Raw genomic sequence first — 22,912 nt, forward strand, 5'->3', positions numbered from 1 at the left:
AATTATAATCGAAGATGCTTAAAATGGTGCCTACATTTTACCAATAACAAAAAATTTAGCTTCATCAACGGTGATAATTGTAATGAGCAAGAAGATACTTGGTTAAATTACTCAGGAGCTGTAAGAAACTGATTAAGATCTAATTCTTGCCTTCAGTGAATATATAGCGGTTGAGACATGGAGAGAAATGAAAATAATAAAAAGCTAAGAGAATGAGGAAAATCCCAAAGAGATTGATCTTAAGGAATCATTAATTCAAAACAGTATCCACTAATTCATTTCAATTTAATAAATAGATGGTAATATAATTTATAAATGAATCTATGCTAGTTAATGGCAATGAAATATTTAATACTTAAAAACTACTTAATGGAGGGACCCCTGGGTGGCTCAGCAGTTGAGCGTCTGCCTTCAGCTCTGGGCGTGACCCCAGAGTCCCAGGATCGAGTCCCGCATCAGGTTCTTCACAGGGAGCCTGCATCTTCCTCTGCCTGTGTCTCTGCTTCTCTCTCTTGGTGTCTCATGAATAAATAAAGTCTTAAAAAAGAAAGAAAGAAAGAAAAAGTATAACAACAAAAAAACTAGTTAATGAGCCAGGATGCCCCTCACAGGATGATCTTTAATATAGACGATACCAGACATTTTAAAGATGAAGGTTTATAGACTTCTTTCGTCAATTATCTTTGCTTTCATGATTTAGTTTTATGCCCAATTTTACATAATTCAGCCTGCTTCTTTCTTAGAGTCCTTTTCCATATCACTCAACTGATAATATTTGTTGAAGGTCTCCTATATACTGATCATTATACATGCTCAAAAGTCGTGCATGTATTTTCAAGTGTCATGACAAGGTGAGAACCATTAGAAAAAATACCACAAATGTTGGTTATGTAGTAAAACAACTTCTTAGTAGCCAAAAATGTATGTATTTAAAAATGGAGAAAATATTCTAAATGTGAAACAATAAATGGGGCTACAATTCTAATTGTATTTTTATTATTTAAAAAACATTTTTAAAGATTTTATTTATTTATTTGAGAGAGAAAGAGAATGAGAATGAGAATGAGCAGGACCAGAGGAAGAGGGAGAAGCAGCTCCCTGATGAGCAGGGAGCCTAGGATCACAACCTGAGTGGGAGGCAGATGCTTAACTGTCTGAGAGGCCTGGGCACCCCCTAATTATATTTTTAAAAGCCCTTTCACAGGATACCTGCACCCCATTGTTTATAACAACAATGTCCCCAATAGCCAAACTGTGAAACAAGCGTTGGTGTCCATCGAAAGATGATGGATAAAGAAGATGTGGTTTATGTATACAATGGAATATTACTCGGCCATTAGAAATGACAAATATCCACCATTTGCTTCAACCTGGATGGAACTGGAGGGTATTATGCTGAGTAAAGTAAGTCAATCGGAGAATGACAATCATTGTATGGTTTCACTCATACAGAGAATATAAGAAATAGTGTAAGGAACCCTAAGGGAAAGGAGGGAAGCTGAGTGGGGAAATTAGGAAAAGAAGCCATGAGAGACTCCCAATTCTGGGAAACAAAGGGTTGAGGAAGTGGAGGAGAGTAGGGGAATGGGGTAACTGGGTGACAGGCGGGGGGTTGGGGAAACTGGGTGACGGGCACTGAGGAGGGCATGTGATGGGATGAGCACTGGGTGTTATACTATATGTTGGCAAATTGAATTTAAATAAATACATATATATTTTCAAAAGCTCTTTCAATTCAATAAGTAAAAAAAAATCAGTGAAAAAAATGAGAATAGGACAGTTGACAGTTTTAGAAATATAGTCATTGGATATGTGTGATATGTCCAATTGCATTATTAACAAGTGCCAGTTTAACTAAACTTGAATACATTTTTCATCTGTCATATTTGCAAATACTAAAAACGAGTGTCAGTGAAGTGCTGGCTGATGAAACCATCAGTAAGTCCAGCCCATTGAAAAACCATATTTCTGGGATGCCTGGGTGGCTCAGCAGTTGAATGTCTGCCTTTGGCTCAGGGTGTGAGGGGTCCTGGGATCGAGTCCTGCATCAGGCTCCCCCCTGCTTCTCCCTCTGCCTGTGCCTCTGCCTCTCTCATGAATAAATAAATAAAATCCTTTAAAAAAACATATTTCTTAGGAATTTCCCTATTAAAATACCAGGGTATGCAAATACTATCTATAAGAAAATTCTTTGGAGAATTTTATAATAGGAAAAGTAGGTTTGTGTAGTACATGATGTACCTAAGAAAGACAGTGAGATAAATATTTACTGGTAGAGAAGGAACTCACAGTTGTTCACAGCCCACTGTTAGGGCCCAAACACTCAATCCCCGGTGTGTTGCAGGAATTCTTTTTGGCCACTTAGGGTTCACGGCTGAATTCCTCCCCAGGAAGTAACTGCCTCACCCAAAGTGACACACGCAGCTGGGGATGGCTGGCATCTTGGACTCGTCAGGAGAGACATAGAAAGGCCTGATTTGCTGTTTCAATTCTGGGTCACTTTGGGGAACAGTCCCAACTCTGGAACTCCAGGGATTGTCCGAGACCTTTGACAAGACCGCGTTATGTTTTCACTTCCCCGGTGGCCAGTCTTTCTTCCTTCTTCACTGCCTCACAGGCATTGCTTTCAGTTCCCCAGTAGACTTCATGCAGACAAATCTCCATTTCAAAGTCTTTCTCAGGCCTCCAACTGAAGAAGAGTTGGTGCCAGAAGTGGACTGAAGACAAAACCAGTGGTGGGTTGGCAAATGTTTAGCAACTGGCTTTCTGGGTGGGTGGGTGGGTGGGTGGGGTGGGGAACACCTTAATTTGTAGCATTAGTCAACCTCCATGGTATAAATACTCCCATCTCAGAAGGTTTCAAGCTACTAACTTGATCTTCCCAAATGGAGAGGACATGAGAGAGGCACACAGTCTCTTGACTGAAGGCACACTTCTCAAGAGATAGGGTGAGCCAGGAAGCATCAGACTGCAATACAAGCCTAGGAACTTGATTACCCACCACTAACGGGATGTGGGCAGGGACTACTCCATCCAGTTGGTAGGCGAAGTACTCATGGAATCAGGCCTGTGTAGACCTGCAGTTACTGCGGCTGCCTGCTGGCGAGGTGTGATGGAATGTGGTGGAAGGCTCTGCACTGGTGGCTGGAGCAGGGCAGTATCACAGGTGTTTGAAACAGGGGTGAGGAGTGATTGTAACAACAGTGGACTTGGATGGCTGCTCTTGAGGTCCATGGATGGCTGGAGAAAGAAAATGAGAAACGATATTCATCTCCAGTTTAAGTAGAAGTGTGACCAAGCATCTCCTTGGCTGCACTCATCCCAAAGTCATTGAAAGCCCAAGTATAAGCTTTCATAAGATTGTTTATGACTGTTGTATGGTGACCTTTGCACTTCCATGGCAGAGATAAGCAGGCACAGAGAGGAGTCACCAGCCTGGCCAGGCACTTGAGCCTGTTCACCGGGACGAATTAAGGCTGCTGCTATACCACCTAGGCGCCTTTCATGGTCACTTCCTTGACCGATTGTGATTGTAGATGGAGAAGTGCTATACTCCCACCCAAGCAAGTTACGGAATTCAGAAGCAGAATTCCCCTAAGCATGAGATTTGGGACACCCTACCAGATAAGCCACCTAGTTGAGTGTGGATGCCAGTCCAGGGTGAGAGAATCTACAATGAGTAGTACAGAATGAGATGGGGTAAGGGGGTGTCTGTAGTGGCCCTACATACAGTAAAAGGGGCTGAAGCTTGTTCAACTCACCTTCCCCTGTTGGTTTTCCCCCAACAAAGACCAATCAGATTCCAGGATAAACTCTTCCAAGATGGGGTGAACTGGGCAGCCCAGGTGGCTCAGGGGTTAAGCACCTGCCTTTGGCCCAGGGCATGACCCTGGAGACCCGGGATCGAGTCCCACGTCGAGCTCCCTGCATGGAACCTGCTTCTCCCTCTGCCTGTGTCTCTACCTCTCTCTCTCTCTGTCAAATGAATAAATAAATAAAATATTTTAAAAATAATAATAATAAATAAATTACCTGCAATATGTGGAATCCTGCAGGACTGATAAAAAAAAAAAAAAAGATGGGGTGAACTTACTCTAGGAAGTAAATGAATTTGGTTAGACCACAGCATGCTGGAGTAGAGCCTGTGCTGGAAGGCCCAGATGCTGGAACACTGACATTCATTCCCCCAGAAGCTGCAGGAATCAGAGTTGGCTGCTGATAACTCACATTGGGTCCCTCCCCAGGAATTGGCCTTGGCTGAAGGAAGCTGCCTGGCCCCGTGTATACTTCTTTCTTGGAGGCATTCTGCAGGTAACAGCTGATCAGTAGAGAGTCATAGGACGTAGCCCTCTTGCCTTAATCTGTAGGACCATTTCTGCTCCACAGCTGCCTTGGTGTTGGTTGAATTTTTCTTGCAAAAGTATCACACACCAGTCCTGCTTCCCTCGTTCCCTCATAGCTGCCATTCTGAGAGCACTCTCCAATAAACTTCCCACAAATCTTCACCTCAAACTCTGTAGAACCTGACCTAATGCATGAGTTAAGTACAATACAGTACAATTTCTGGAATCATGCAGCCTAAGAAGTTCAGCCTAAGAAGTTCAACCCTTGAGGCAAATCTAAATAGGTTCAAAGACCTAAAAGGCATTAAGTTCCATATAAGAAAACAGAAGCTGATGAATGCATGGGTAGCAGAAGGCTGGGAGTTGTAGAGGTTTGAAGATGGAGGAGAAGGTATAAAATAGTCGTCTAGGAAGCAGAGGTACTTGTGTACGGATGCAGAACAGATCATTGGGGTTAAGCAGGAGTGGAATTTTATCAAGAGAATGTAATGAGGGACAAGGGGTTGATCATAACTATTTCTTATTTGTAGTTATGAATCTAATTGTAAAATTCCACTTTTGTGACATACTTGTATCGATTGATTATAACTATGGACTAGGAAATTTAAATGGTCAGAATGGACATAATCTTTCATGATAGAAGGTGACTGGGTTAATGGATAAGGAGCTGAAACTGTATTCAGAATTCTGGGGGAAATAAACTGGAAGGATCTCAGAGCAGGATACATTAACTTGAGATTATCTAAGGACGATGGGCATGTTTAATGATACAGCCAAGGATACGACAGTGGGAGTGAGAAGATGAATGGGATGGAGTATGATATTCATTATTCATTTAGTAATAAACATTTGTTGTAGACAAGTTCAAGGAATTGAGAAGACAGAGTATTAAATCTGCACGAATACTGGGGTTGGATACAGAGTTGGAAAGAGCGAGAGTCATCCAAGAAATATAAATCTTTTGAAGCAAGTTTTTCCTAGCTTTACTGAGATATATAATTGATATATAACATCATTTAATGTGTACAATGAGATGATGGATATATACATATTGTGAAATTATTCTCACAGTAAGTTAACACATCCTCTCCTTTTCTTTTTTTTTTTTTTAATGGCAAAAACTTTTAAGACTCAGTCTCTTAGCAACATTCAAGTATAAAGTCACTATGATCTACATTACACCTCCAGAACTTATTTTACAGCTGGAATTTTGTACTCTTTGTTGGCCTACACCCATGTCTTCCACCTCCAGCAACCACCAGTCTCTTTGATTTCTGTGAATTCATTTTTAGATTCCACATTGGAGATCATGTACTATTTGTCTTTCTCTGTCTGACTTGTTTGACTTAGACTAATGTCCTGAAGATTCATCCATGTTGTTGCAAATGCAAGGTTTCCTTCTTTTCTATGACTGAACAATATCCCATTGTGTATGTATATATCTTTATCCACTGATCCATCATTGGACAGTTACACGGTTTCCATGTCTTAGCTATTATAAAAAATACTGCAATGAACATTGAGGTGCAGATATTTCTTTGAGACGATTTTATTCCTTTTGGGTATATATATATATTCATATATATGTATATATATACATATATACACACACACACACATACATAAATACAGAAGTGGAACTGCTGGATCATATGGTAGTTCTATTTTTAATTTTCTGAGAATCATCCATACTGTTTTCCATAGTGGTTTACCAATTTACATTCCCAGCAATAGTGTATAATGTTTCCCTGTTCTCCATATCCTCACTAGTGTTTATCTCCTCCTAATAGTCCTTTTATCAGGAGTAAGATGATACCACATTGTGGTTTTGATCGGCACATCCCTGATGATTAGTGATGTTGAGCATCTTTTTTGTGCTCCAGTTGGCTCTCTGTCTTTGAAAAAAATCTCTCTTCAGGTCCTTCACCCATTTTTTAAATAAGATTATTTGGTTTTTGTTACTGAGTTGTATGGGTTTCTTTTATATTCTGAATATTAACCTTTTATCAGATACACCATAACAAATATTTTCCTTTTCCATTGTCTGAATTGTTTCCTTTGTGTAAAGTGTTTAGACTATGCAGTCCTGCATGTTTATTTTTGGTTTTGTTGCTTGTGCTTTTGGGGTTATATCCAAAAACTCATTGCCAAGACCAGTGTCAAGGAGCTAATTCCTGTTTTCATCTAGGAGTTTGACAATTCCAGATCTTGCATTAAACCTTCAGTCTATCTCAAGATAATTTATATGATGTAAAGAGAGTGGCCCAGTATCACTCTTTTATATGTGACTGTCTGGTTTTCCAAACACCATTTACTGAAGAAACTATCTTTTCTCCATTGAGCATTAGTTGGCCATATATACACGGGGTTATTTCTGGGCTCTATATTCTGTTCCATTGGTCTTTGTTTTTATGCCAGTTGTCTTGTTTTCATTACTGCAGCTTTGCAGTACAGTTTGAAATCAGGAAGTGTGAGGCCTCTGGCTTTGTTATTTCTCAAGATTATTTTGGTGCCTTGCGTTCTTTTGTGGTTCCATATACACTTAAGGTTTTTTTTCTATTTCTATGAAAAGTGACATCATAATCTTGATCCAAATTGCATCGAATCTATAGATGGTTTTGGGTGGTATGGATATATATATATATTTTTTTTTTTGGCGGGACCACGGTGGTTTATTATACATTTCTGACACTGCTGCCCGCGTCCGCACTGCGTGGTATGGATATTTTAACAATTCTTCCAATCAATGAACACAGGATATGTTTTCATTCATTTATGTCTTCTTTAGTTTCTTTGGTCAGTGTTTTAAAGTTTTGAGGGTACAGGTCTTTTACCAACTTGATTAAATTTATTTCTAAGCATTTGTCACCTCTGTGAATAACCTTGAAATATCAATATACTATAAAAAGGTACAAATCAATTAATATAAAATGTCTTCAGAGTGGAATTTTTCTTACAATTAGATTTGTGACTGCAAGCAACAAAAAAGCATGAGAACATCCTGTTTCTTGTTGAAACTATGTACTTGAAAGCATACACATTCTTGACCAAGTTAGATTCTAAGTCATATTTTTAGAAAATGCTTGAGCTCCTTTGATACTATCCTTTCCCATTTCTGTTCTTAGTTTGCTCTTTAACGTATTGCTGTGTTTTTATTTATAGTGTATTCTATACTAAGGGACTATGCTTAAGTAAAATTAAAATCAAGATAATTAGAAACAACCATATGATTGACTCTATAGTGAGTTTTTTATTCAGAGTCTTGGCCTCAAGTACAAATGGCACAAAATGTTACCTTTAGACCACCCCTTTTCAGACTTCATATACTAAATTCCAGAGCCTATACAATGAATTGCTCTTTTCACCACTTGGAAGAAGTGAAAAGATATGTGATAACTTAAAATGTGATTTTATGATGTGATAACTTCCCAAGTAAAAATACATGGAAAGTTGTTTTCTCATCTGAAATACAAGTATTTGTTTGAGTCTCAGTGCACAGCTCAGCATTTTCATTCCCTAAGGACAGTTCTCCAGATGACCTTTACCTTAATAACTGGGTTGACAGAGTCTGATTATAATGATAATCACAAACTAAAAAAACTGTGGGAAAAGTCATTCAGTTCAGGTGGGTGATGCAGAAGGTTTCCTCATATCATATGACTTTCTCCTTTCCCATCAAAAAGGATGAGAGAGAATCATTATTTTGGAGTAGTCTGCCCACAGTGTTCTGCTCTTCAAGTAAATTTTAGGTACTTGGAAATACAGTAACATATCGAATTACTACATATGTTTAGCATGCTTTTGATCACAAGAATACTATGTGCTAGTATTTTCAATTGTGCTTTCTCATGTAAATTTTTCAATAGTAGTTTAAAGTTGAGGCTTAGACTGTGTTATAAAATCACTAATAATGTGAAGTTTTCTGCTTATGCCTTTGAAACAGCACCACTTAAAAACCACACCATAGGATTTCACCTCTGGAAATAAGTAGATCTTCTCCCTATTTTTCTCTTTAAGGACAACTAAAAATCACAGCCCATATACACAAAACAAACTTGGAAAGGTAGAGAAAAGAGGGAAGACTAACTAGAAACCTTGGGGCCCAAGGATTAACACAGGAGTGTCTTCCTTGGGTTTTTGTTTAGCCTCCTATATCCCAGGCCTGGAGATGAAAAAGTTGGCAATCTAGAGCCACTAACAGGTACAGACAAAACAGCAGTAACACCTCAATGAAAGCCTCTTCTCTCTAGTCAAAGGACCAGGAAAGGGACCACCTAGCAAAAAACCTTTATCACAGAAAAAGTTGCGGTCCCCCTCCAACTCTGGCCAATAAAGGTAGAGGGGGTAGTGTACCCCACCACTCTCCTCAGACTGTAATGAGATCCCCCAAACCACCTGCTGGAGTGGTGTCAGAGAAGGCCAAGTTAGGAGCTGCGACTTTTATTTCTGCCAGGTGATAATGAGGCATACCCTCTCGACAGTATCTGTGGCTTTGATGGAGGATCCATAGCTTCTGATCCTATCTCTGAGCATTAACTCCCACTGCCTGCAGAGGTGATCTCAGTGAACCCAGCCCAGGGGCAATGAGTCATCATTCCATAATGTCAATGGGAGGAAAATGGGGAGCAGTAAGGAAGGAATTTCTACTTCTTTCATTCAGGGTGCTATCAATAGAGACCTAGAGGAATAACAAGGAATACCTGCACCCTCCCATCCCCACCATGGGCCCTATTGCCAAAAGATGCCAAGTGGAGAGCCTGGATTTCTAGTCCAATAGTCCAATCTGGCAGTAACAAGGTAATAGTCCCCACTTTGCCCGCTGAAGCTACATCAGAGGAAACAAGGTAACACACAAGGTTTAAATAAGATCCCAAGTCGCATAACAGAATACACAAATTGTTCAGCTTTTGACTGAAAATCTCTTGTCACAACAAGATCTGGGAAAATTAAAATTTCATTTAAAAAAAGACAACCAGTACATACCAATATTGAGATGGTAGAAATGTTAGAATAGTCTAATACTTAGCACAGCTACTGTAAAAATGCTTCACTGAACAAGTATGAGCATACTTGACATTTTTAAAAAAGAGAGAGCTTCAGCACAAAGTACAAAGTATCAGCAAATAGGAGATATGAAGAAGAACCAAATGGAAGTTGTAGAATTAAACAACATAAAAAATGAAATTTAAAGTTCAGTAGGTGGGATTAAGAGCAGAATAGAGACAATAGGGAGTAGGAATCAGTGAACTAGAAGACAGAACATGAGAAATTATCAAATCTGAAAAAAAAACAGAAAATGGTGTTAAAAAAACATGAACAGAGTGTAAGAGATTCTAGAAACTATAAGAAAATAGCTAACATTTGTGTCTTAGAAGTTTTGGAAGGACAGAAGAAAGGGGAGGGGTACTGAAAAGAACTTGAGCAAATAATAGTTGAAATAGTTGAAAACATTTTAAATATAGAAAAAGCTATAAAGAATAAACTAGATGGAACAATGCTACCCAATTTCAAGGCATATTATGAAGTTATAGTAATCAAGACTGTTTATTGGTGGAACCCCAGATACACAGAACAATGGAACAGAATAGAGATACCAGAAATAGACCTAGACTAATAAGCCAACTGACTTCTGACAAAGATACAAAAGTAGTTCAAGAGAAGAGGAAAAGAATTGTCAATAAATGGTGGTGGAGCAATTGGACAATTCATAGACAAAAGAATGATTATCTAAACTTCACACCTATGGAAAAATCAATTCAAAATAAGGACTAAGCGGAAAAGATAAAATTATAAAACTTTTAGAAATAAAAGGGGATAAAATCTTTGGGATCTAAGGCTAGGCAAAGAATTCTTAACTTTGGAACCCAAAATGAAATCCATACAAGGCAAATTTAATAAATTTAACTTCATCAAAATTGCTCCATGAAAGCAACATGAAGAGAATTGAAAGAGAAGCCAAAGATAGTAAATATCTGCAAACCATATATCTGACAAAGGATTCCTATCTACAGTATATAAAGGACCCTCAACAGAAAAAAAATCACAATCAATTCCATTAGAAAATGGGCAAAACACATGAAGACACTGACAAATAGACATGAATGGCAAAGAAGTACTTGCAAAGATGTTCATATCATTTGCCATTACAATGAAGTGACACTACCCACCTATCAGAATGGCTTAGACGAAAAAAATATGACAACACCAAATACTAGAAAAGATATAGAGAGACTGAATCACTTATACACTGTTGTGTGGAATGTAAAATAGGACAGCCATTCTGGAAAACAATTTGGCATCTCCTTTAAACACAAAATATGTGAACTACATACAACCTAGCTATTGGACTTCAGAGCACTTACCTCAGAGAAATGAAAACTTATGTTCACACCAAAACCCTGTACAGCAATGTTCATTGCGGTTTTACTCTAATAGTCCAAAAGTGGAAGTGGCCCAGATGTCCTTCAGTGACTAGGTGGTTAAACGCACCATAGTACATTCACACCATGGAAGACCCCTGAGCAATGAAAAGGATTGAACCAATAATGCTCGAAAACTTGTATGTGTCTCTAAAGAATGATCCAGAATGGAAAAAGCCAGTCCTGACAGGTTATATGCTAAATGATTCTATGTAGCTAACTTTCTTAAAATGGCAAATCAGAAAAATGAAGAATGGATTAGTCATTGCCAGGGGTTATGTATGGACGAGGGAAAGGGGGGATGACAGGAACCATAGGGAAGTAGGGTAAAATGAGGAATCCTTATGGTGATGGAAATGTTCTGTATCCCCACTGTATCAGGATCAGTATCCTGGTTGTGATGTAGTGTATACTTTTAGAGAAAACTGGTGAAGGGTACATAGGATATGTTTGTGTTATTTTTTACAATTGCACGTGAATTCAAAAATAAATAAGTTAAAAACACACTATAATTAGCCAATTATTGTTCTTCGTCACATTTTCTGGCTACCCAGCTCAATTTAAGTACTTTTGCTAACTTAAGGGAATTTGCCCACTGTCTTGCTTCCTCAAATAGAAAACAGAAAACTTTCTCAAAGTTCTTTTTTCTATTTTTTTATTTTTTTTTTAAATTCTAGTAGAGTTAACATGCAGTGTTATATTAATTTCAGGTGTACAATATAGTGACTCAACAATTCTGTACATTACTTGGTGCTCATTATTGTGAGTGCACGCTTTAATCTCCATCCTCTATCTCCCCATCCCAAACCCCCCAGTAACCACTAATTTGTTCTTTGTAATGAAGGCTCTGTTTCTTGGTTTGTTTCTCTCTCTCTCTCTCTCTCTCTCTTTTTCTCTCTTTGCTTGCTTTGTTTCTTAAATTCCACATGAGTGAAGTCATATGGTATTTTTCTTCTCTGGTATATTCCTCTCTCTCTCTCTTTTTTTTTTTTATTTCAGTTAGCATTATACTCTAGCTCCATTCATACTGTTGCAGATGGCAAGATTTCATTCCATTTTGTAGCTGAATAATATTCCGTCATACACACATACACACACACACACACACACACACACACACCCCTATATATATCATGTCATTTTTATCCATTCATCTATGGATGGACACTTGGGCCACTTCCATAGTTTGGCTATTGTGAATAATGCTGCAATAAACAGAGGGGTGCATATATCCCTTTGAATTAGTGCTTTTGTATATTTTTGCATAAATATCCAGTAGTGTGATTGTCAGATCATAAGGTAGTTCTAGTCTTAAGTTTTTTTCTTTCTCAAACTTATTAGCACAATCACAGGCATGACCTGCATGAGACTTTACAGAGGAACTGAAGATCTTAAGCAAACAGGTTCATACACACTCCATTTTGCTTGTGGGAATAAGGATAGGGTTTGGGAGAGAGGCATTTGGCTTTCAGGGTAAACGTTATATAGTCATGATTCTGATATAAATTTGACATTGGCACATTGGAGGGAGGCAGCAAACTCATTTCATTTGAGAGTAAACTCAATGTATCTGAAGTTTGGTGGCAGTGATTGTAGCTGTGTAACTCATACGTCTGTTCTGAGGCATCACGGTGTTGGAGGCTTAGAGTCAATACTGGATTTCCACTTCTAGCAATTTTGTGAGCTACCTATTGGGTGCTGGGGCCAGTTCAGGCCTCCTCAAGAAGGCAAGAAAGCCAGTTGCCCTCTTCTCTTCCCAAAGTTGCATTCACAGCTATAGTACCTTTGGCCAACAAAGAAAGAAAAATTAAAAATTTCAAATTTGTTTGAACTGTCTCCAAAACAAATTGAAATCTCAATAGTCACACTACATATACATAAAATCACTATTACATATAAAAGAAGTCCAAAGTTCTAATTTTTTGTTCCTCTAAAAAATTGAGCAAAGCCACATGAGATGAAACAGAACAAAATGGCTGCTCATATATTTGGCAAATCCACTGGGGTTTAACAAGACCCATTTCTTCCTGAATCATCAGCATGTTTCCAAAGTTCATTTGAAGCCTTTCTTTAAAAGGTGGTTTTGGATAAAATGTAATGTTGTGGTTTCCCAAGCTGTTATGGAATATTTGACATGTCTGATACATTATTTTCTCAGGATTCAAGATAATACTTGCTCATGGATGCTCTCAAACTGGTAATCTCAGAATATCTTTTATTACTGGAAATTTTAATGTAACCAGAGCTAAAATAAAACAATTATTAATTTGTATGTGTATGGAGTGCTTATCCATGATGTTATATTAAACACAAAAGAAAATATTTAGTACCTTGAGGGTTTTTCCTTTTTTTTTTTTTTTCTTTTTTTGACAGAATAAGAACTCATTCTAGTAACAGCAAAGAAAAGAAAAAAAGATGAGTTGGGTGGGTTTTCTTAGGCAAAAATTCATCATTAAATTCTCTCTTTCTTTTTTTTTTCCATCACTGACATTTTTTTTTGTCCTTCCTTAGGCAAATTAATTGTATATTATATACACTGATCACATTTATGAGTAGTTGGAAATTTGAAATTTTTTGCCACCTACTTTGCCTAAATTGAACTGCATATTCCTCTCTCTCTCTCTCTCTCTCTCTCTCTCTCTCTCTTTTTTTTTAAGATTTAATTTATTTATTCATGAGAGACACACAGAGACAGAGGCAGAGACACAGGCAGAGGGAGAAGCAGGCTCCATGCAGAGAGCCCGACGTGGGACTTGATCCCGGGTCTCCAGGATCACGCCCTGGGCCGAAGGCAGACGCCAAACCACCAAGCCACACAGGGATCCCTTCCTTTCTTTTCTATAAAAATTGAGATGAGTCTGCGGAAAATCTAGTTATCATTCTCATTTATTATATTTTGGTGGGGAGCCCTTTAAAGGTGTTTTCAGAAAACTCTACTGAGCTAATAAAATGCCTAAAACTTGGCCCCAATTTTGTCTAGCAAACAGTATTATTGCAGTTTCTCTATTTTATTCCTTAAACTGAAACTTAATTTGGAGGCATTCATGAGTGCACACTTTCTCTTTCACTGTCACACACTTACCAAACTTAGATCTTGTTCAGGTCCTGTTTCCTAAGCAGATGGAGTTACATAGAAATATGTATAAAATGTGTGCAAAGGGCACCTGGGTGGCTCAGTAGTTGAGCGTCTGCCTTTGGCTCAGGTCCTGATCCCAGGGTCCTGGAATCGAGTCTCAAACTGGGCTCCCTGCAGGGAGTCTGCTTCTCCCTCTGCCTGTGTCTCTGCCTCTCTCTCTGTGTCTCTCATGAATAAATAAATAAAATCTTAAAAAAAAAAAAGCTGGGTATAAAAGAGCAAAAAGGTTCCCAAAGCATTACTCCTCCATAGCCTACCTAAACACCTAAACACTGAGCTTTCATGGTCTTGTGCGTTCATTTTTCAATGGCAGAGAAATACACTTAAAAATTGATAGAGTATTAGGGAAAAGCCTATAACAAAATACCTTGAAGTGATATTTGTATCTTAGCCCTGTTGAATTTTCATTTAAAAGTAGGTTTATGAACGACTGCCTTGGCTCAAATGAAGAACAAGTGATCTCTCTTATCCAACGGCCTGAGGTCACATCACATTCTGGAAAGAAAACAGGAATGTATCAGGGAACCCGTGTCTTAGTTGTGTCTCTTCCAGTTGCCTGAGACGGTTCGCCATGAAGTTAAGCTTTTTGCTTCAGGGTCCGGGTAAACTGGATAAGGCACACTCTGCTGCTAATCTCCTAGAGATTTAAAACAAATCAGTGCCTTTTGTCCAGTTGGCACCATTGTGAGTACTTGACATGTGTGGTTGAATAAAATTATAAAGACAAATGTGTTACTGGCTTCTGGCATTTCCAGCTCCCTGTCTCCTTTCCCCACCCACTTCTCAAATTCAAGAAGCAGGGCGTGTGCGGTGATCTATACTTATTGCCCTTGGGGTAGGGTTCTTACAGTAGTAATACAAGCAATCTGAAGAGTTTTTGTTGTTTTAAAATAGACTTTTGAACTTTAAGGTAAACCACATGTCATTGAGGAAAAAACTTTTCTTGAGTTTTTTTTTTTTCCTCCAAGTTGTTATTTAAATTCCAACTAGGTTAACATACAGTGTGAAATTATTTTCAGGAGTAGAAAGTAGAATTAGTGATTCATCACTTACAACACCTGGTGCTCATCACAGTGCCTGCCTTGGTACTCATCACGTGATTAACCCATCCCCCACTCCCCCCCCCCCCCACTCCTCCAAAGTTTGGCTATTGTCGATGTGTATATCCTTTCAAATCAGCATTTTTGTGTTCTTTGGGTAAATACCTAGTAGTGAGGTTTAATATGTATTTGTTGAATAGTAAGAGCCAAGGTTCCCCACCTAAACAATAAACAACCTACAGGAAGAGCTAGGTTGTAGCTGTTTTTTTTTTTTTTTTCCTCTGATCACTGAGATCATAATTGAGATTCCATGGGCTACAAAAAGGAAGATAAATTGAAGATGGAGGAAATGCACATTGGGGCACCTGGGTGACTCAGTTGGTTAAGCATCTGATTCGATTTTGGCTTAGGTCATGATCTCAGGATCCTGAGATCAAGCCCCATGTCAGACTCCACACACTAAGTGTGTAGATTCCCTCTCTCCCTCTGCCCCCTCCTTCCACTTGTGCATGCATGCACACACACTCTCTTTCTGTTAAATAATAAATTAAAAAAAAGAGAAGAGAAACGCACCTTGAGTGTATCTATATAAGAACCACTCATGCCCCTCACCTCATGTCCAGATTAGGCTTAGCCTTGAGTGAGAAAATTGGAAGCAGAGATGAAGCTAAAGTTTCAAGAAAGTGAACAAGCATAATGTGAGTTTTCCCGACTTGTACCTCTCTGTTGCAGTAATAAGTTTGAAAATGGCAACATAACTCATTGAGACAAAAAAGGCTTGATAAAATTCATTTCCTCTGTGTTTCATCAAATTCATCATCTCTGTGTTTCTCAAAATTCCAAAAAAAACAAAACAAAACAAAAAAAGGATAAGGTCCTGCAGGGTCAAAGTCAAAGAAGATGTAAATCACACTGACTAGCAACCGGAGAATACCAGGAAGACAGGCATTTGGCACATGTCAGTGTGTTTGGTTGACCATGTCCAAGGATTGAAAAACATAGTAATTCAGAGGTTTCAGTGTGAACAGATGTCAATATCTGGGAACAGGTGATCTCTCCCAATGCCAAGATGTTATGTAAATTCCTCACATCTAAGATGTTACTTAGTTGAAATTGAAGTCTGCCATGACTGAATTCCTCCATAGTTGGCCAACCTTTATTTTTGTCATCAGACACATATTGCCTCAAAAGGTAAAATCATATAGAAAAATATTTCATTTTTTGCAGTACTAAATAAATGGAATGAAATTCATGTCAATGACACATGCATTATTTTAATGTCCACAGTGGTTATGAAGAAAAGCTTATTCCCATTTTTTAAATTGAGAATCTGAGGCACTTTGGTTAAAAAAACTTGCCCAAGACCACATTGATTATATATGGCAAAACTAGGAATCAAAATTAGGTATGCCTAATTATGGAGACCTCTTATTCAAAAGAAATAATGAACATGGTATACTTTCCAAATAATGTACTATAAGTTAATCCTATATGCTTAATGCAAAATTATTTTTGCAATCTGTGCCTCAAAGGACACCAATGACAGAGTAAAGAGTGAACCTATAGTGTGTTAGTTTGCTGGGGCTGCTGTAACAAAGTACCATTGACCGGATCACTTAAACAATGGAAATCTATTTTTTCATAATCTTATGGGCTAGAAGTCCAAGATCAAGGTGTTTACAGGTTTGTTGTCTTCTATGGCCCCTCCCTGTAGGCTTCATATGGCTGCCTCCTCTCTGTGACTTCAAATGTCTTTCATCTGTGTCCAGATCTCCTCTTCTAAAAGGACACCTGTCATATATCTACATATGGTCACATTCTGAGGACCTACAAGTTAGGATTGCAACATGTGACTTTTGGGAGGACACACTTTAGTCCATAACACATCCAACTGGGAGAAATTATTTACAAATAATGCAGCTGATAAGCAGTTAATATCCAGAATATATAAGTTCTACAACTTAACAAAATAGCCCAAATTAAAAATGGCTAAAGGACTTAGAGAAATATTTCTCCAAAAAATAATTTACAAATTGCCAACAAGCACATGAGATGTCCAACATCACTGATCCTTTGAAAGATGCAAATTACTATAACAATGAAATATTACCTCACACTATATGGATGGCTACTTTCAACAAAATAACAGGTATTAGGATGTGGAGAAATTCAAACCTTGTGTACTGTTGGTGGGAATGTACAATGGTGAAACCACTGGAAAATAGTATGACAATTCCTCAAAAAGTTAAAAATACAATTACTGTTTGATCTAGAAATTCCACTTCTGGATATATGTCAAAAGGAATTGCAGGGTGCCTGGGTAGCTCAGCCGGTTAAGCATCTGACTCCTGATTTTGGCTCAGGTCATGATCTCAGGGTTGTGAGATTAAGCCCTACGTGGGGCTCCGCTCTGGGCATGGAACCTGGCCAACATTATCTCTCTCTCCACTCTGGCCTTCCCACTGCATACACACACACACACACACACACACACACACACACACACACACCTGCCCCCCATGCTTATACTCTTTCTCTCAATAAATAAATAAATAAATAGGAACTGGAAGCAACCTCTCAAAAGAAATATGTACACCAATGTTTATAGCAGCATTATTCACAACAGCCACCAGGTAGAAGCAAGCAAAGTATCCATTGACAGATTAAGGGATACACAAAATATGGAATTTAGCTACAATGGAATATTATTCAGACTTACAAAGGAAGGAAACTCTGACATGTACTACAAGATGGATGAAACTGGAGGGTATTATGCTAAGTGCAACATAGCCAGTCACAGGGAGACAAATATTGTATGATTCTACTTATATAAGGTATCTAGAACAGTTGAATCTGTAGAAACAGGGTAAAAGTTGGATGCTGGGGGTTGGGAGAAGGGGATATAGGAAGTCGTTGTTTAATAAATGTAAAGTTCCCGTCCTGCAAGATGAAAAAACTTTGGAGATTCCTTGCACAATAGTGTGAATATCCTTGGCACTCTTGACCTGTGTACATTTAGAAATGACTAAAATGGTAAATCTTATGTGTATTTTACAGCAGTTAAAGATTTTGGAAGATTGACTAAACATCTGACTTAGGGATAGCAGTTTCTGAAACAAAGTGAACATCCAATGAATATTTGCTGACTGAATGAGAAGAATATTTTCATCAGGGGTCACTGTTTTCTTCAATGAAGCACATGTGTAACATTCCAAAATTCTGATGAAAAATCAGTGTATAGGTACTTCGATGTCATTCTATATAATTTGAAGACTTCAGAAAAATGTAGTTGCACTGAATATAAATGAAAACATATTATATGACTATATCATTTTCAGAAGTGACCTAAAATTCCCTTGGCTTCATGATTTGTAGAAATAAAAGGTTTTGGTGGATCATCTTAGTATTTTGCAAATTCAAGTTGATTGCTTGTGAAGACTCTGATAACTTAAAAAAATGCTTAAAAAGTAACCTATTGTAAACTAGGAATAAAGGAATAATTTCCTAAATTTGATAAAGAACATCTGCAAAAAACCTACAACTAACATCATACTTGATGGCAAGAAACTCAAAGCTTTCCTCACCTAGATGAGGAAGAGGGCAAGAATGTCCCCTCTTAACACTCCATTTCAACATTGCATAGGAAGCCTTAGCTAATGCAATAAGACAGGACAAGGAAAAAAGGTAAGTAAATTGGGAAGGACAAGAGAAAACTGCTCACAGATGACATGATTGCCTAAGTAGGAAATCTGAAAGAATCAGCTTCTGGAACTAGTAAGTGACCATAGTAGGTTGCAGGATACAGGTGAAGGTGTAAAAGTCCATTGCTTCCTGTATATGTAGCAATATGTAGTGGAATTTGAGATTAAGAACAAAATACCATTTATATTAGCAACCAGAAAATGAAATACTTGAAATATGAAAATACTATGAAATACCATGAATAATGAAATACTATGAAAATGAAATGAAGTATAAATCTAATTAAAAATGTATAAGATCTCTTTGGAGAACACTATAAAACCCTAATGAATGAAATCAAAGAACTAAGTGATAGATATTTCATGGTCCAGGAAAGAAAGATTCAATATTTCCAAGAGGTAAGTCCTTCTTAACTTGATCCATAGATTCAATATAACCCCAATCAAAACTCTAGAGAGTTATTATGTCATTATCAATAATCTGATTCTAAGATTTGTATGAGATCGAAAAGACCCAGAATAGCCAACACAATATTAAAAGAGAATTAGAACACTGACACTGCTTGAATTGAGACTTCCTATAAAGCTATAGTCATCAAGACAATGTGGTACTGATGAAAAAAATGAATAGATGAGCACAATAGAGGGCCCAGAAATAGACCCCATAAGTATAGTCAATTGGTCTTTGACAAAGGGACAAAGGTAAAACAATAGGGCAAAAGAAGTGTCTTCCACAAATGGTGCTAGAACAAGTGGACATCCACATGCAAGAAAATGTAGACAAGGACCTTGTACCTTACAAAGATTAACTCAAAATGGGTCACAGAACCAAATGTAAACTATAAAACTCCTAGAAGAGGACATAGGCGAAAACCTGGATGACCAGGACTATTGAGAATCCATTTCATAACTTCTGTAGTGACTGAGAACCCTATTAAACTATTTTGTATTAATTATTATGACATAACTTTGGGAGTAATTTCATTGACTTTGCTATATATGCAGCTTTCTTAAACTATTATATTAGCATTTTATATTATCTAGTAATGTCAAAGTGGAAACCTAAGGGAAAGCAAAGAGTGTGAATGTCTACAAATTCGTAATAAACTATTTCTTGAATGAATCTACATTCTTCACCCCTGCCCCCCAAACAAGGGTTTCCTTGTGATTTAAATAGACAAATACTAGGGGTCAGAGAGTGACTGAAGAGTTTGAGGAAATTGGTAAATGAAAGCAGAGGAGTAAAAAACAAAAAAAGTAAGAAAATTTATATTATTTATTCATAGGAATGTAATTACTACTTGCCTATGTTCATCTTCAGTTTAAATTAGGGTACTTCTTGGGGTCACCCTTGAAAATACGATTTGTTTTGTCATCGCCTGGTGCCTGTGCAATGGAGAGGTTACTTCCATTCTCCAGTTGAGCTAGAATCCTACAGTTCTATCAGGCTTAAGGTAACTTAATCACAATGTGCATAATTGTTGCTCCACCAAAAGCTAGTGGCAAGAGCATGCCAGATGCTTCTGTCGAGTTCCAGCTTTGTAAAACAGCATTTTAAAATCAGTTTCTTAATCTCTAAATCAGAGACCATGAATCCACAGATGCAGCTTCATTTCCAGAAGAAATTCCCATATGCTTTACACGGATCCATTCATTATTCAGGTTTGAGACACATGAGTTTTTCAAAAATTTTTTCCATGTATCAATACTGTTGCTTTATCATCTTGCTCCCACTTCTTTTTGTTTGTTATAAGGATCATTTTAAAGATATTATCAGTATCTGCTTTACAGAAACGTATCTCTCTGGAACCTTCTACCTTTTTAGAATCTTTTCTGACTCAATTTACCTTAACAAATGCTTGTGCATTTATACTTCTGTAATATAAACATACTAGATACATTTATGTGACAACTTGTTTTTCTTATGCGAAACAAAATGTTATATAAAATTTGACTGAAAAGTCACTAAGCATCAGCGAATTTATTTTTATTCCAATCATTGTAAGTAGGCAAAAGTTGCAATACATTACTGATTGTGTGTTGCCCTGTGTGCCTGTGTGCATGTCACACTGTGTGCAGCAAGGTACAACTCTGTTAGGTGCTGAGCGACGCACAGCTTCAGACGAATAATAGAGGGATGAGGTATGAAAAGATATGTATTAGAATGTCTGTAATGTAGTCACTAATGAAAATAGAGCTGGTGAGATGCTATGAACAGTAGGATATCACTTTTAAAGTACGTACCATAACAAAATAAAGTTTCTCAAGAATATTACATCAAAATGTTGACGAAGAGTAGTTGGTGATAGATTCAGCATGAGTTTGAAATGTACTTGTTATTTCCTGAATGTTCGATGAAGTTATATTCCTTGCAACCCGGTTTTTGTAGGAAATATTCCATGACTCGTAGAGATAAAATATCAGTAAAGTGAACAGGAATGGGACCAGCTAAAAGGGGATGGGCACCAAGAAAGTATAGTCTTGAGAAAAGGGAAGGGATATTGGGTATTTTGGGGGCGTGAGGCTCCAGTGCAGAGTTATTGGCATCTGGATAGTAGTGGAAAACTGCTACTGGGATTTTGGTGGAATACTTTGAAACCCAGGAGGAGAATTCTGCTTGTGATCTAGGAGGCAACATTGTAAATGCTATGGCAGGTAATGTAGTCCAAGCAGTGTTTTAGGAATATTACTCTGCTTACGGTGCTTAATTTGAATTGGTTACATCAAGGGAATGAAAAGGCTGGATAAAGGAATGCTCAGGTATTTTATAGGAATAAAAGATACTTGATCATGAACACAAACTAATTTGAGAATCAAGCTGGCTTTACCAAGGATAAAGAAGAAAAACAATAAATAACGTCTGGGTGTACTATATCCTTCCTGAATGAAAGAACTGCATGTTTCTCTGTAGACCCTATAAAAACCCCTTACTTACAAATGAATTGGTTTCTGTATACTAGGTATTCCTTAAATAAAGTCTTGGTCATATAAACTAGTTTTAAGAACTGGTAAAACTTCCGTATTAACTTTTTAATTGACAAAACACTTCTGTGGCTGGTACTTTATTAGTGATTTGGCATTTGAAATACAGCTCTCAGTCCAAAAGGAATGTGAGGTAGCTCGAGTTCTTTTACTGGGAATACACTGGTCAGTTAAAAGAAGTGACCAAGCATCAAAGACAATTTGGGCGAGGTAATACAAACAGGAAAACAACTTCCATTGACCTCTTGTTGGCTAATTTTAAAGTTAAGGGTATGACCCTCAGTCTTTAAATGGCCATTGGTTTATTAAAAATTGTAATTCTAATTTTTGATTTCATTTCCAAAAGTTAGAACATTTCCAAAGAATTCTTAAAATCCTAATTATCGAGCAAAATTTTAGATTTCTCCTCAGTAGTGTATTTCCAAAATTCTTTTAGCTTTTTTTTTTTTTTTTTTTTTTCCCACTTTCCAAGCTCCAATGATAGAAACCAGTCCTGTGCTTCCAAATTTCTGGAATAGTTGCAGATGAGTCGATAAAAAATGCCAACTTTCTGGTCTGGTCTAGTGTAATTACTTTTGTGGTAGTTTTGATACTTGGTGCTTTTAAATCCATTTACAGAAGAAATGCAGATTTTTTTCACTTTTATTTTTGGAGAAAATGTACTTAAGCAGGGGAAGTTTTTCTGTTTTTTCTTGTTTTTTTTTTTTTTTTGTATTAGTGGAAAAAAAACCTCTGGAAACATCTGTTTTCCTTCAAGTCTCTGACTTTCCATGTCCATTCCTCAGTTATTACCAACAACTGATTGTAAAGTGGGTGATTTTTCTAGGATGCTCTGTACAGAAGAACAGGAATTTAAGAAAGCTTGGGGATATGATATTTCTGAACCCATCAAGTATGCTCTTGGGATTGGCAAGCAATTCTCAGCTCTTAACAAATGAAACCATGACCTGGGTTAACTTGCTGTTTGGAGGTGGTTTGTGCTCATTTCACTAAGCGATCTTTATGCATTTGGAAGTAGAAACATTTAGAAGATGTGGGAGAGACAGTGAAGGTAGCATTATCCATGGCTTGGTATTGGACTTGGGGCTTGCTCTGCCTTAGGAGATAATTATTCTAGAATTTTCCTAATCCTGCCATGAATTTATTTAACAATTCTGGAGGATCTATTTAAGTTATTCTCAAATTTCATCTGCAAAGTAGGCATAAATAAACTTGTTTAAATCATTGGAATTTTCTGAACCATGACAAATAGAGGTATTAGGAACTTTATAAGTTAATAGAGAAAGAGATG

At 37.5% G+C, this 22,912-nt stretch overlaps 1 long non-coding RNA gene across 1 annotated transcript in view; it reads right to left on the bottom strand.

The window, feature by feature from the left end:
• Positions 1 to 334: 334 nt before the first annotated feature.
• The window catches only part of LOC144284273 (uncharacterized), a 38,428-nt gene continuing 15,850 nt past the window's right edge, over positions 335 to 22,912 (bottom strand). Inside the window, exons 6-10 of the long non-coding RNA XR_013352628.1 lie at positions 14,266 to 14,393; positions 3,762 to 3,975; positions 3,002 to 3,240; positions 2,290 to 2,717; positions 335 to 537 (exon numbers count right to left, since the gene is read on the bottom strand). This is a non-coding gene — a long non-coding RNA (uncharacterized LOC144284273). The remainder of the gene's footprint in view (positions 538 to 2,289; positions 2,718 to 3,001; positions 3,241 to 3,761; positions 3,976 to 14,265; positions 14,394 to 22,912) is intronic.

Source organism: Canis aureus, chromosome 15 (genome assembly GCF_053574225.1).
Source record: "Canis aureus isolate CA01 chromosome 15, VMU_Caureus_v.1.0, whole genome shotgun sequence".
NCBI classification, from domain to species: Eukaryota; Metazoa; Chordata; class Mammalia; order Carnivora; family Canidae; genus Canis; species Canis aureus.